We start from the raw sequence: 15,674 nt of genomic DNA on the forward strand, positions 1-15,674 counted from the left end.
ACAGCTGTTCTTGGAAAATGGTTACATGAATTTCTGGAATCCCCCAAAATAAACAAATTTGGCTCCATTAACAGGAATGGCAAACTCAGACTGCAAACCCACTTGACTAAGCAGAGGCATTTAATTAAATTGTTTTTCTATTACGCAGATAAGCAGAGATATGACTGTTGTTAATAGATGTAATAGTTTCTATTCTTGTTGCCCCATAGCACCTTAATTAAATTACAATTGTTCTGTTGGAAAACACATCTGTGAACATCTCCAGGTAGAAAACAGAGGAATATATTCCTAACAAAATAAAAAACAGATTAATGGTGCAATATTACATGGTAGACAGGAGAAAAAGAAATTGGATTAAGATTGGAACAGGGAAGATTTGGAGTTGACATAAGGAAAACCTAACTGTGAAGCATTGGAGTATATCATCTGGGAATGGAGTTTTCCATGCTGTCTTATCTTCCAGCACAATTTAAATGAACAGTTGACAGGAATGATACAGACATTATTGGTCCTACCTTGATCCACACCGATGGTTGAGGATCTGTTGTGGACTCATTCACCCCTGTTTTTCTATGCTTATACTTTGCTTTAAATTTCTAAAGAATGAAGTACATTCATCTGAGCCTCTTATATTCTATAAAGGTTGCATATTTACAAATGAGATCAGAATTTGGCTTCCTATAATAACACATTGTAACATGCCAGCAATTGCTCCATAACAACGAAATAGCAAAGTACCTTGTTATATAGGACTTGTCCCTTAACCAATACATACAAGGCAAAATGATCACTGCTTTTAATAGCAAGACCTCATCCAAGTATGTGTGTAAGACCTTCTCATATAGCTAAGTAACACCTCCACAGATCCTCCACGTAGAGAAGAGGTAGATCTGGAGAACCAAATGAAATCAAACAGAAATACCACCTGCAAATTTATAGTGTGCAACCAGGCATTGGTTGGAGTCCAGGCAAACACGAACTTACAAGACGTAGTATGTTTGCGTGGTTCTTTGGTAGTTAGGTATTTTTTTCTTTATTTATTTATTGCAATGGTCTGGATTGAGATTAAATTTAATAGCTCAGTATTTGGTTTTTTCCACTTACCTTGAAATGAAATTTGCACACATTTTTGTAACTATATTAAAAAGCTGCCAAGTTGCTCTTTAAACAATTCTCGATGCTTGCAGAAGAGTTGTTCATGGTCTCTTACATATGAATACTTCCCTGGAGCCACGTCAGGAACAGATCCCCTGTCCCACATAAAGGCAGCTTTACCCTCTTTATCCAGAAGCAGAAAGGCGCTTCTGCTTAAAACATGCCAGGACACAAAATCCCTGTTGTATTCCACTAGCAAATTCTGCAATAAGGCTAAATTTAAAGCCTATTTAGGTCAGTTAAAGGCTTTCCATTGGCTCAGTAAGTTTTGGGACAGGCCCTTAAAATATAGGTCTTATGGATAGAAAAGCCTCCATATACACAACAGTTCTTAGGGAAATCACTGAGGTCAGCAGAGGTTGATTGACTTCAGCAGATCACTGAGGTCAGCAGATGCTCAGTGAGACAAGAATTTTGTGCTGATCCAAAGCTATCAGAGAAATAAGTAAGAAGGTGGGAAGACTGAAAAGAGTGTGTCCTCCCAACATGTCATTCACCTGCAGGCTGTCAGCGCTGCTGTGACTGAAAAAGCCGACCAGACAGCCCTACTCAGACACACTGTGCTTTGTAAGTGACTAAAGAGGTCAGCACTCCCACATCGTGTAGAAATGGTTGCATGATGTGGTTTCTATTTTTAAAATAAATTTAAGATTCCATCCCCTAATTTACACAAAAGCTAACAAAATATGGTGGTTTTTTAATGATGTACAAATCAATATTATAAAAAAAAAATAAATATTTCCCTTGGCAAGAAACTATAAAATATCTCATTCTCGTAACATGCAAGTTTTATATTTACACAGCGTAAAGTGTCCCACATTACCATAATGTGTTAGTAGCATGAAACATTTTTAGCTGCGATGTCTTAAACAAAGCTTGAGTTACTGTCTGCAGTGCCCTTAAGCTATATGTCATAGTCTTCACAAGACTGCAACAAAACACATAGAGCAACAAGCAGTAACCACATTAAGGTTTTATGCTTATAAACACAGAAGGTTTAACACTTGGGAAGTCAAAATTCCCCTAAGACCTGAAGACATGCAGATCGTGTCCTGAGAATTAAGTGCTGTGTTAAGCAGTCAAGCTGTCTCCCTTAAAGAAAAGACAAAAATAGCAAAAGACTAGCTGAGCCATTGGGTCAGCATATGTCAGGTGTGTCCAGGCCCAACTCAGAATTGATCTGTAGCCATGCAGGGCCAAGCCTGACCTAGCCCAGCCTTTCAAGGTAGGACTTCCTAAGAAGAAGGATTTTCAGAGGTGCTCAACTCCTCACTGACTCCCAGGAAACAGGAACATTTAAGCTATCATGCAACCAAAAAACACCACAAGAGAAAATTTCATTTTGTCTCCATCCAGAAACAGAAAGCTTTTGGTATTAGATGGAGGGAGAGAGGCAAAGTTAAATTACTTTCCCCTGTGTATTCCTAGCCATGAAAATGCCCTCTTGCCCTCCCTGTCTCCCTCCAAGGGCTCCTCCCAAAAGCAGGTGCCACAGTCCTGAAAAGCCTGGTGATAGAGGGGAGAGAGGGAAGAGGGGAAATTGAAATATGAAACAAAAGTTTTGAACTAAATGTTTAAAGATAGATAGGTAGGTCTTTGTTTAAAGAAAGGTCTGCCAGGCAGAGAAGTTGATTTGGGAAAGACGAAGGTCAGCAGAGCAACAGCTCCAAACATCAGAGATGAAGAGGAGGCATGCAGGGAGAAGAGGGGAGTGTGAAACAGCTGCCTGGGGGAGCTTAAAAGGGATGCTCAGCATGCTCAAAACACTCTAATTTTGCCATAGTAGATCTGCTTGTGCCAAATTCCCACACAGAAAAATCTCAAGGACATGAGACTGACCTGGGTATCACGGGTTTATTTCTGTTGCTTTCTTCACTGCAAGCTGTGTTTAGCTTGTAAACACACAAGTTTTCTATTCTCAAGTATTTATTGTATTCCTTACAAGATATTTTTAAAAGTTGATCAATATGAAGCTTATCCATGAAGCTTCTATATAATTCCTGATGGATTAAAATTGGACATTTCTCCATTTATTGGTAAATTGCCAAATGCTGTTACAAGGAACACTCAACTGTAATGAACTTTTATTCAGGGTCCCAGGGCGCTCATTACAGAGAGATGTATATATACATATGTATACATATATGTTTAATTAGGCAATGAAAGAATCCCATGCTGCATAAGACCTGCTCAAAAAGCAGAATTTCTGGAGGGAATCCTGTTATTTTAACTTTCATTTCTGTCCTAAAACAGGCCAAGAAATCAAAATATCAATGAAATAAATTGGTGGAACTCAAAGATCAGAATAAATAAGCTTTGGAAATGTCTGTAGACAAAATGCTGATGCTTCCAATAGAAAATATAATGGTCCCAGGCTGAGAAGTCCTGGAATATGATCTTCTTCTCACATGGATAGAAATCAAGAATAATTCTGCTAGAAATCCATGAAGTTACACTGGTGGAAGCCTTCACATGGGTAATAAAAATACCCAGAATTACAAGCATTTTATAAAGCCAAGAGCTTTGGAAATCTTTACTCTTTCAAGCTTCAGGGCATAAAGCAACCTAGGAATTAGGGGGAAAACTTCATGGCTCATCCCCACTGCTGCAGTGGTGGAGGCCAGGCAGTCACGCAGCCTCACCAAGGCCGTGGGGAGCGTGACTGACGGCTGCTCAGGCTAAATGCAGGAACATCTATATTCTCTTTTGTTTAGCAAAACCTGGGATTATGTCCCACATTGCATATGGCTTGGGAATGGCAGGGTCCAAGCTGTCTGCTGGGCTTTCCAGGCAGCTGATAGGCCCAGGGAGGAGGCAGCAGCCTGCTCTGCAGTGGGAAATGCTGGCTGTCAGCATCTCTGGCAACGCGCTCCCGAGGAAAGCGGAGACAAACTGTCTGCCCAGCGTGCTGAACACAGAAGTCTTGGACCCATGAGCAAAGAAACTCTCTTTGGATGCTTGACTCCTCTCCAGGGTTCAGGAAACAAGAATTTAGATATATTCATTGCGAGGGACACGAGGTGTCACCAAAGAAACATGCCATTCCACTATCAACTGTTCCTTTTACTGAAGAGAACTCAAAACAACTCCTCCAGTTTGGGTTTTTTTTCTGTTTGTTTTTTTTAAACAAGATTCTTTCAAAAGGCCATAGCCTTCAGGCCACAAGCTAATCTTTAACCACCTGCTTAATTTTTCTGAGCAAGTTGGCACCAACCATTTTTGGAAGTGGTCACTTTCTGGAAAAAAAACATGGACATTCCCCTGCAAACCTGGATCTACAGAGGAGACGGGGATGGCTCGAGCTTTGGGCAAGGCAGACGGCTCTCTGCATCACAAAAGAACCAACGTCAGCAAAACTGCCAACTGACTTCCTCCGAAAAAACAGAAATTGAGGACAAGTGCTGCTGCCATCACTTCCAAGGGTGGGGGCAGGTGTGTAAGGATATTTCTGCCTGGTTTCCACCATCTGCTCTGAATATGGTCCCCATGTCTGGAGCAGCAGAATTACAATGATGGGAAGCTGTGGTCTGGTCACCATCAGGCTTCAAATCTAGCATGCAATAAACACTTTGAACCCTATAAATTTCAGAGCTTGACTTCCAAATTCAACGTGTTAACTTGTCCCAAATCTAGTCAGTGTGACTTCTGAACATGACTACAGCTGGTGGTTGTAGAAGTTGGTTAGCAAGAGAGACTAGGGCCTTTGGAGTACCTCATCTGCAGGCACTTACTTAGGGTCCCACACTGGGACTAACACCTGGATCTTATTTTTTAAAAAGTTGAGATCGCCATCTGATCATGTGTGACATGTTAATGCTTTAAGGATTAGACCACAAAGTAAAAGAAACGACTTAAGGAAATTAATGTCCCAACTTTAAATTTGAGATTTTTTTTAGAGGGATTTAAGAAATAAAAACACAATAAAAAAAGAACAAAAATTGGTTTTTTCCAGAGAAACTAAGATTCCAGTCCAAGAAAGAATGCAGAATACACTGAACCAAGAGATTCCTAGATAACTTCAGAACCAAGCTGAGAAAAGCAGGTTGGTTTGCCCCCACCTGTTTGTATTTAGTTGGGGGCAAATCACTTCAAAGCTGTATTCAGTCACCACCTGAGAGAGAGAATGCAAAGGAAGGGTCAGTCAAAAAGTTTCCTGTGGAGTGACCTGCATTCTTCATTCCTGACTCATTCCCTGCCACCACCCCAGCAGCCAGTCTCCCAAACTACCTCCATCCTACAGTCTTCTCCAACTTCCACAGTAATTTCTGTAAAGTCAAGCACAATGGAATTGCAACAAAACTGAACTTCAAGTCATTGAACTCTCCCACAAAATATGGCCAGCTTTTTCCACACAATTCTACCAAAAGTTTCCAAGTCTCAGTCTAGAGCCTCAGCTTTCGGATCATTTTTCCTGACCAGAGTAGGAAATAGCATCCATTTCAGGAATTATTGAGAAAGCTGGAAAATCTGGAATGAATGGAATAACTTGCAATCAGCACAAAAAAAAAAAAAAAAAAAAAAAAAAAAAAGTCCAACTTCAGAAATCAGTTGTATGGAGCCAAAATTCAAGGCAATGTTATTTACTAAAAAAAAAGGAAAGCCTGATCTAATCTCTCACCCAAAACCCAACCACAGTGTCTGGACTCAACAAGGTCAGGTTATTTTCCCTTAGTATCAGCACCACAACTAGAAATAGGAAGAACCACGACTCTCAAAAGCAGCCACTAATTTTCATTAAGTCTCCAATCCAGTTTTCTGATCAAAGTGACAGTTACACTTCAGTAAAGTCTTTTAATCTTTTTGATGCTCAGCTGAATGGAATCATCACATCTTCAGAGCCATGCACACTGAGAACATAAATTCTGACTGCTCATTGCTGGAGAGATGGCTTGCTATTTTTATTCTGGTTATTTTCTACTTTAAGAAAAAAGCTGAATTCTCTCTGTCAAAACCAACAGAAGTGTTGTTTAAAGGTATGGCAATATATACATATAAAATATTCATTTAATGGATACATACAATAGTTTTTATAATAACCTGATGAGTTCCAGAAGTGGACTTGATACTATACAGCAAAGCTAATCATGCTGGCAGATACATTATGCCAAAAGTGCAGAACTGTTTCAGAGGTAGATTTCAAGAAATAAAAACATCTGACCAAAAATATAAGGGGAGGGAAAATATCAGGTGTGCATGGAGCAAATGGAGGTAGTGTTAGAGAATCAATGCAACACAAACCAGATAATGGTTTAGTAAAACCCACAATTAGTCTTTCAGGTTTGCATGCTGAAGTCTCTAAGCCAGCAGTTCCTGAGCTGTGATGGACGAACCACCACTGGCCAACAAATCTTTGGTGGCTGCCCATTGTCAGCTGGCTGAGCATTGTCTTTCTTGTCCCAGATATTACATCACACTGAAGATGTAGTTAACGGATGTCAGACTAAACCAAGCCCCTGCTGTCATTGCCACAGACACATTTACTGAACTGCACATTGGAAATGAATCATATCAAAGGGTTGAGAGTAAAAATTTATTTCACCCCTTTATCTATATGGAGATACAGAGTAGTCCATGTTAAAAAAAGAGGAAAGTTTCTTTTGTCTGTTCAAAAATGTGCACCAGCAAGTTTGAGGGGTCAAGTGGAAACCAAAGCATGGCTGATATATCAGTCAACACAGCATTTAAAAAGAGTTCACAAAGGAAAAAAGTAATTTTGACTATTGGCTTAGAGAAATTCCTGGCAAAGGAAGAAACTATACTTGACCCCCAAATAACCAAACACCCATCCACTGACTATGGAAATTATTCTGCCACCATTTTACTGCTCCAGCAGAGGTGGCGCATGGCCCTTTCGAAGCCTTGGCTCTTTTCGAAGGCTATTATTTTAAACATTTTAGTACTGGGAACTGCATGGAGCTGACAATTACGGAATTAGAGTGCAGTGTGAGGAATGTCCCTTTGAAATCATTTAGCTCAGTTCATTTCCTTTTCAAGTGCAATAGAAAGCAGATGGAGCAGGGAGGGCCAACATGCCACAGAAGAACTCCCCAGGCCTTGGCCAGCACTCTCCTCCCCAGGACTTACAGAGGGGTCCCCAAATCCTCATAGAAATATTATCCTTTAGGAGAACCACATGCTAGAATTCATCCAGGGTCCTGGTCTTTGGAGCAAGTCACCTAACTCCTAGGTTTGTGTTACACATTGAATGTTAAACCTAAATTGCCAACAAGGTCAACAGGGACACAAAGCTCACACCAGAAGAGCGCAGGGAAGCCAGAGAGAAGCCAGTGAATCGCAGCAGGAAGGTTAAGTTTTCTGGGAAAGAGAAGGCTTGATAGCGAGAAAGAGGCCTCCAAAGAGTTGTCCAATATGAAGGAAAGGCTGTTACCAAAAGAAAGCTTTGCCATATGCAGCAAGAGTTGGACAAGAAAGTGCAAGCTTGACTTGCAGCAAAGATACATTGAGGTCAGGAGGAAAAAAATAAATTAAGTGCAAGGGGAGTGAAGCATCGCAGCCTCTATTTGTAGCTGATGCTGCATCACTGGAAGTGTCAAGGAAGAGTTACAGGAATTTCTCTCAGGGACCATCTAGCTAAGTGTGATCTTGCCTCAGAGCGAGGGGATGACTTCCAGGGATGCTCTCCAGCACAACATCTCTTGGATAATTTAATAGAGCCTGTTACAGCTTGTGCTTTGTGTTTCCTATACAGAGAAAGAGGGATTCCCCAAAGGAAAGTAATGTATAATATGAGAAACAGATCCAAGCGCTGGAGTTGCAGTAGGGTCTAACAGACACACTGGGACTAGTGAAGTCCAAATGCATTCCCTGTTAACATAGCAGAAGAACTATTGTTTGCTCAGTATCTCCCTCTGCATTGTCACAAATATCTAGGACAAGTAATGCAGAGAGCGCACATCTCACTGGCCAGGGTTACTTGCGCCAAACAGCCCCAGACTTTCTATGGGCTTCTGAACCTACCCCTGTGCAGCTCCAGTGTGACCCACACATCATGCTCAACCTCTGTTTGCCCCACAGCACTAACAAGTACATTAGAAGTGTGCCATGCTCTAAGCTTTCTGGTAGTCATTGTCCAAGATGCAGGCAGCAGCATGATCACAACTTGTTTCACCACTACTGAACAAGTTCCTTGTGCTCAGCCCTACAGCCCTTGCTGCTATTTCATACCTATCAATAGATCTGCCTTCTTCAAAAAGAGTCCATTCGCTTGAGGCATTGTGTCAGATGGGCAGGCTTGTTCCTCAAGGACAAGACTGATGCCAAAATAAGGGCAGCTATCCCAGGTTGATGGCACTGACATGGGACACAGCAGTATCTGCTCTCTATGTCAGTCTTTTCATGCTCAGAGGAGATGGAGCTAGAAACCATTTCCCTCTGGAAGACTAGCTTGTGCTGTGCACTTAGGATTACTCTCAATGGAGGCAACACTTCTGAATACATCAAAGCAGCTTCAAGTCTCCCCGCATCAGCAATTCCCCTTCTAGAAACTCATAGTGAGAAGACTTTTGCCATCACCTTAGAGAATCCTACCACTCCCAGTTCTCACCAGTTGCTGACAACCAATTCAAGGCTGGCTGTTACCCCCATGGGCATGATTGAGATAGAGGTCTGTGAGATTAGCCAGCTTGTCTGCTCATGAAATATCTGCACTGAAGATACCAGGAGACTAGTACAGGTGCTTGCCCAATGTGCATTCTCCAGATATCCAGGCAAATTAATGAAACTCCTTAATATCCTCTACAGATATCTCAGCCAAAGAGATAGCCACTCTTTCCTGCCACTCTGAGTAGAAGACTCAGAAAGAACCACCAGCTATACTCGACACCTGCAAAAGAGTGGCTATCTGAAACTCTGCTCTGTACCATGGGAGCTGGGGTTCTCTTCCTACCTCAGATATTGGCAACCTAACGCTTTTCAGCACCTGGGCAAACTCTGCTTGCCAGCTCCTACAGCGATTCAGGCACCATATCAAGACTAGCACGGGTCTCACTGCCTGCATGCTCTCAGCAGAGCATGTATTCAGCTAGTTGACCTCAGGATGACAAACCTGGGGGGACAGGCTGGGCAGGTCATTGCTGCTTCTTGCATAACCTGCGCCAGGTCACCAATAAACGTGTGTTGGCACTGTCTGTCTTCCCTACCTCTCCCCACATACCCCTCTTAGCCAATGTCCCTTTACAGCAGCACTGCCAGTCACACAGGATGTACAGAGCTTTCTTTCCACTTCTGTTCCAGACACCAGGAGCTTCCACCCCTCTCGATATCAGGGAGGTAGCTCCAGGGCTACCAAGTATACTCATATATCCCCAGATCTCCAAGTCAACACCTTAGCTATTGCTCTCCCACTTTCTTCTTTCCTCATCTGCTTCTTTGAAGTGTGTGCCCACATCTTCCCCCTCCTTTTTAACCATCGCTATAAAGAGACCTGCTCACTCACCACCCTCCAGAGAGGTCCAACTCATACAGGCCCTGGATGTCCCAACAGCACTGTGCTGTTGCAGACCACTACACTATCAAAATACAGTATTTGGCATACAAAATCCCAAGCAATAGTAAGCATAAAAAAAGTAAAAGTAGACTTGGTCCCCAGCTCCTCCATAGCTGTGTCCTGATGAGGTCTGCAGGGTCAGCCTGCATGGCTGGTGCCTCAACTGCTGCTCCCCTGCAGCCAAGGCAGGAGCTGGAGAAGGGCTTCACTGTCTGGAGCACTCAGGGCACTGGTGACAACATGGTGGGGGGGAGAGCTGTCACCATGATGTCAATGAGAGCTGTCAGTCTTTCTCCTAGGCACTTGCTTTCTGCTATCAGAGCACCATCTTCTTTCTCACTTGTAAGTAAAAGATCTCCACTCAGTTGCCTCCTCAGGCATCATCTTCATGCCATCAGGCCAGCATCTCACTGGCCTCAGGTGTCTTTCCTAAACAGGGAAACACCCTTGTGAGAAGGCTTCTTACTTTTGGGCATACACCTCTGTATTTTAGATCTGTCATGGGGGAAGGCCTCAGCACAGCCAGGGCAGAAACCCCTCTGCAGAGGGAAGGCACAGCCTCATTGCTCTGGGAACCCAGCAGTGCTGCCTGCAGCCCCAGCATCCCAGAGCTGTCCCATGTGATGCCAGGGCACACAGCTTTGCAGAAACACTGGCCATGGAGTAAGGAGGCTTCCAGGGTGTGCCTGGATGGGGACATCTGGCAGGAGGAGAGAGGGGAAGGCATCCCCCAGTGAACTGGGGTTGTGAGAGTGTGAGCTGAGAGACCAGGCTGTTGGACCGGGAGAGGGCATGGGAGTAGATGCGCTAGGATAACACCATCTCAGCCAAATAAGCTCCACCTCTGCCTGTCATGCTAGCTGATTCCCACCTCTCCTGCCACGCCAAGGGCTGGAGCTCATGGGAGGACATGTACTCTCTCAAACGTCACTTTGAGTAGCCACTGGGGTTAGTCTATGTTGGGTGCGAGGAGTCAAACTTGGTATTTCCTTCCTCTTTGTGCTGCTGGAGAGGCTCCAGGAGCAAACCTTCCTCTTGGATTTTGTTTTTAAGGGAATCGGTTGATTCAAAAAGGAGGCTAAAGACAATCTGGTAAAAGGAAATAGGGCATAAGCAGTCAGTGTAGATTCACCCTCCTCTACTGCCTCATCTACAAAATTAACATGATCTTGAATGAGTAGTTGAAAGGGTTAAAAAGAGGAAGGAAGTTGTTTGAACTCTAAGACAAATATTAAAAATCTTTTTTCAAACTTATGAATATGTATTAAGAGGCATAGACAATAATTACATGGTTATTACACTGAGTTATTTAAACATGAACAGAGTGCTTGGCAAATTAACATATAGAACAATACTGCTCTGGTAGCTCAAACAATAATGGGACCTAACAGTATTTCCCTATCCCTAATTCTGCTGAATCCAAATAAGGCTGATTTAAAAGTTGTAAATGTGCAGGAGATGGCTTCCAAGACAATGAAAAGCATTTCTCTGCTCTGAAAAACAAGCCTTAAGGATGTGACAACACATGAAAAATTCCTTTAGCTCTGCCTCTTCTCAGCACGGTTTGGATGAGCTGAGGCTGCCCCAGCGGCAGCTGTTTCTTGTGCACCCACCTAAACCAGGAATATATATTTGTCATATCTTGCTTCATTTCCATATGCATTCTGCTCCTGTGGCTTTCTTGGCAGCTCCCTCTCATCTGGTCCTGCACCCCACTGCATCCATGTACACTGAGCGAATTCCTGAACTGATGAACTTGCAGAGAGAAGGCAGCACTGTCAGGATGCACTAGAAGAAGCATCCCAGCCCCGGGCAGCTCATGGGCTTGATCTCAGCAGGCTGCAGCAGTGTTTGAGGCAGGCATGCAAGGAGGACAGAGAGAAATGGGCAAGTGAAAAGTAAGTAAGAAGTGGAAAGGCTTAGCCAGCAGAGACACAGCTGAGCTAAGTCTCTTGAAAATTCCTCAGACAATTACAAAAAAGCAAGATTCACAATGCCAAAGGAGCCCATGTGTCCACAGGGACATGCATGTGTATGTGAAGGGCATTCATATGCATGTGTACCTGTGGGGAGGGCTTGGACACATGAGCACACTTGTGTGAATAGGAGTAACCTCCTGGGTCCATTTTAATGCCATATCAAAAGTAAAGCAGGTGATGAAATATATGGCTCTGTGTGTGGGAACTGGCATAAGAGAATGAATCTGCGCAGGCTCAGTGCAATTCTTCACATTTAAAGAGGGTATTAGATTAGACAGAGGTAGATCCAAGTTTAGAAATACAACAAACAGAAGCACTAAACAGTTTTCAGCAAAATCAAGACTCATATAAAATGCCAACATCCTGGACTAAACACCTTGTTAGAAGTGATTGAATCTCTAACAGCTGTGGCAAAATGCTTTCACTTGCAAGTGTTACTGGTGGATAAGCAAAATTATCTTGCTATTGTTGCTATTTATGGCAGCACCCATAACATCTTAACTGCTTTCCAAACAGATTGGTCTCCAAAGAGCCTGCTACCACTGTTATGTGAATGTAGATGTAAAATTATTTTGTTCTATTGTATAAGTTACTCACTGTAGGCTTTAAAGTTCAAAAAGCATCATAGTGAGTGAAACTGGAGTGAAACAACCCAAGGACTGTAACTGCATAAGGGGTATAAGAGCACTTCCCTTACTGTGAGCACCATTTATCCTCTGCATAATAAGAGTTTTAATGTTGAAAAGCATGTCTGACTTTAAATTCATACTTGAATTCATCAGAAAACACTGAGCTACTCTATGTTTGCACTAACAATTTTATTTTCTTTTATTACTGTTACAGTTTTTGTGGACAATAAAATCATCAAATCCTTCTGGGAATAAAAAGTAATAAGTGAAAGCTTAGAGATTTAGAGAATAATATTTCAGGAATTTTGCCTTAAATAACCAGGTCTTTTATTTTTGTTGGTGCACCTAGAGTATGCACAAGAAAAAACAGTGATGTTCTGTCAAATAAAAAGAAACATCTTTCTCATTAGGACTGTGTTTATCACGCTTTCAAACGTTCTACAAAACAATGCCCCTATTTGTCATTGTAATTCAATATAATAAAAGCTGTCAAAACTGCTCACTTTGCTTGCTAAAGACAAATTTGCTGAAGTTTTGCAGCACGAGCCAAATAACACAGCACCAGATCCTCCAGCTTTTATTTCACTCTGCTCTAGGCAGTATTCCTACTGGTTTCTGTGCAATTTTTGCCCGAGTAAAGGCTGAAAGTTTCAGTTTTGAACATGAGACTTTTTTAGAAATAAACAGTCACAGAAATCCCATCTACAAAGCACATTGAGTGACTGGAATGGTATTGCTTGCAAGTTTTACCTCTGAAATGCCAAGCTTATTTCCTACAGATTATTGCAAAATACAGCCTAACTACATCCTTCATGAAATTCCCTCGAGGTCCATGAGGTCACCCCCAGGATTAAACACTGCCTGACCTTTTGCATACAGAGCTCAGAAGCACTGTATTTTGACGCCTGCTACGCTTTCGGAGATGTTAGTCTGTTCCACTAAAAACAAAGATTATAGATCTGGTCCCTCATGGGAAGAGCTTTGATGAAGCAACTCTCTGTTATTACCTTGTCCAGAGACTCTCCAGGACCACACTGTGTCCTTCTGGCAATAGACAAAATAGATAAAGCTATCACTCAAGGGCAGCCTTGAGTAGTGGCTACATTTTCCATCATTTATAAAAGAAGTTTTGGTGCATAAAGGAAACATGTTGGGAGTTTTGTGTTGGGAATAGGTAGAGTGGCAGGTCATGTGAAAAGCAGCTGGGACAGTGGTTAGGGCAAAGGATTAGAATCAGCTGCTCTCTTTAGTCTTCTCCACACTATTGACTTGTCCTGAGATTTAGAGAAGTCTTTTAGGGTAAACTATAAATCAGAGTCCCTCATCTAACTCTTCTGCAACTGCCTTTCTGCATCTGTGAAGACTGTAGCAGTTTATCATGTCAAAACACTTTTACAGGCTCAGATAAAAGCTGCTAACTATTAGCAGCTGTAGTGGCCAGTCAATGCATTTTTACCCCTTTTTGAATATGTGCCCAAAGATCGTTTGATGAGGATATGTTCTACATCTGTAAATAAACACATGTCTGTGTAGACACTGGGACCTGGTAAGACCTGAGAACATGAAAAACAAGATGAAATCTACTGACTGTAGCTCCTCTGACTGGAGCCTTTATGGCAGTTGTGTGGACAGACTCCTCCCTGAGTTTTTACTCCAGCAATTATTCCTAACTTGGCATCCAGAAGTCAGCCCTGGCTTCCAACCTGAAAAAAAAAAAAAAAAAAAAAAAAAAAAGCAGAGAGTTAGGCTAACACACACTAGCCTCCGTCAAGCATTCAGGGTATTGTGCTTGTGATAAAGGGTTGGATAAAACAGTGGCAAAAGTCTGCTATCTTCCAAGGCTCAGGAAAATAAACCACAAAGCCAATTCAACAAAGTCCTCTTTGTTCCTGAATAGAACCAACAAAATGAAAGGAATCTGGTGGAAGAGAGAAGGCAAGAAAGAGGTCTGCTGCAGGGAGCAAGTACAGACAGAATCGCTCTTTGCCGGCTTCTCTGACAGAGCAAGTGCATGATTATCACATGAGCCTCACAAAGACTGGAATTAAAGGGGCTGACTCGGCTGCCACACCGCTTAAGCTGAGCTGAGGTCAAAGGAGTTCGGACTAACCGAGGTCAGCCACACACTGGCCCGGGAAGTAGGGGTCTCTTTTTCTAAGCAACAATTGCTCAGGTTGATAAAAATAGATATCTGGATCCCATGATGGCTTATAATGCTGTCCCTTTACACTGGATTCCCACAAAGTGCAGTATATAATCAATAGCGCTCTGAAAAGAACAGAACCAGAATGAAGGCAGTCAGATGGTCACTAGAAACAAGTGTAAAGGGCAAAACACACAAGAAAAGTCACCATCTGTGCTACCCCCTAAAAGACCAAGGGAAAAAATAGTAAATCTGAAATATTAGCACACAAGTATGGTAAAATCCAAATGCAAACAGATGTCAGTGACATGACTGTAGGGGAGCCTGCTATTTGCAGGTTTCCATATCTCTTCTATATATTATTTCTTGAATCCTGTCCTCAGCAGAGACTTCTCCTTGCAGATTTCCAGTGCTGCCAGGGCTACTGAAGAATATCCCTGTGCTAAAAATAGCACCTATTCTCTCCCATGCCCTCTATCCCCTTTCAGCTTCCACTTGACATGATTCAGCTCCAAGAGAGGAGCAGTGACCTCGTCCTAACAGGAATATCAAACATCTCCACAGCTTTGATGAACCTTTTGGTGAGAGTGGGAAAAGGAGAAATGTACACATCAGCTGTGTAGTCATGTGCTGGATCTGTCTGGATACATCCTGAGACTCGTGTTTGAAAGCAAAACCAATATTCATCTCCTTCAGTATGACTCCAATAGCTTTTGGAATGGGTCTATAGAAAAATCCATTAATTTTGTCATAGACATAGAACTATATATGTTTACTGTCATTGTCACTTCTGCATATAACCAAGCTCAGGAGGCTAGTGGGCTTGTTGTTCCACAGCACGGATTAAGTAATTGTCTCTGTCCAACAAACTCACTCACCTTTGTATCCTGATTTGAAATTTTCCATCTTGACATTATTTGTGTCAACAATGCCAAGTTTTTAAAATACCTTCTACAAATAAAGTCTGTGTCCCCTTCATTCCTCAGGTCATAACACTGGGGCTTCCTGGTAAACAAACTACATTTACTGTGACACAGACAGAGTGAACAGAACCAGGTTTTCAAGCATCACTCTGTCACACCTCTCTGTGGACAAGAAACTCAATAAAACATCTCCTGAGAGCAAGCCAAAGAGGGAAAACAGCAGGACCCCCAGGGGATCTTCACAGATGTGTTCAAGCTGATAGTGCAGGATGAATCTGAGAAAACAAGTCCTTGGGTAAGCTCAGTTCTCCTTTACAACTTGTTAATGACTATGTGTTT

The 15,674-nt window shown here is 42.4% G+C and overlaps 1 long non-coding RNA gene across 1 annotated transcript in view; it reads left to right on the top strand.

Moving 5' to 3' along the window:
- Window positions 1-15,674, top strand: part of LOC141922440 (uncharacterized) — a 40,547-nt gene that overhangs the window by 22,977 nt on the left and 1,896 nt on the right. The window contains exon 2 of the long non-coding RNA XR_012622985.1: window positions 15,399-15,630. This is a non-coding gene — a long non-coding RNA (uncharacterized LOC141922440). The remainder of the gene's footprint in view (window positions 1-15,398; window positions 15,631-15,674) is intronic.

Source organism: Strix aluco, chromosome 4 (assembly GCF_031877795.1).
Source record: "Strix aluco isolate bStrAlu1 chromosome 4, bStrAlu1.hap1, whole genome shotgun sequence".
Lineage (NCBI taxonomy): Eukaryota > Metazoa > Chordata > Aves > Strigiformes > Strigidae > Strix > Strix aluco.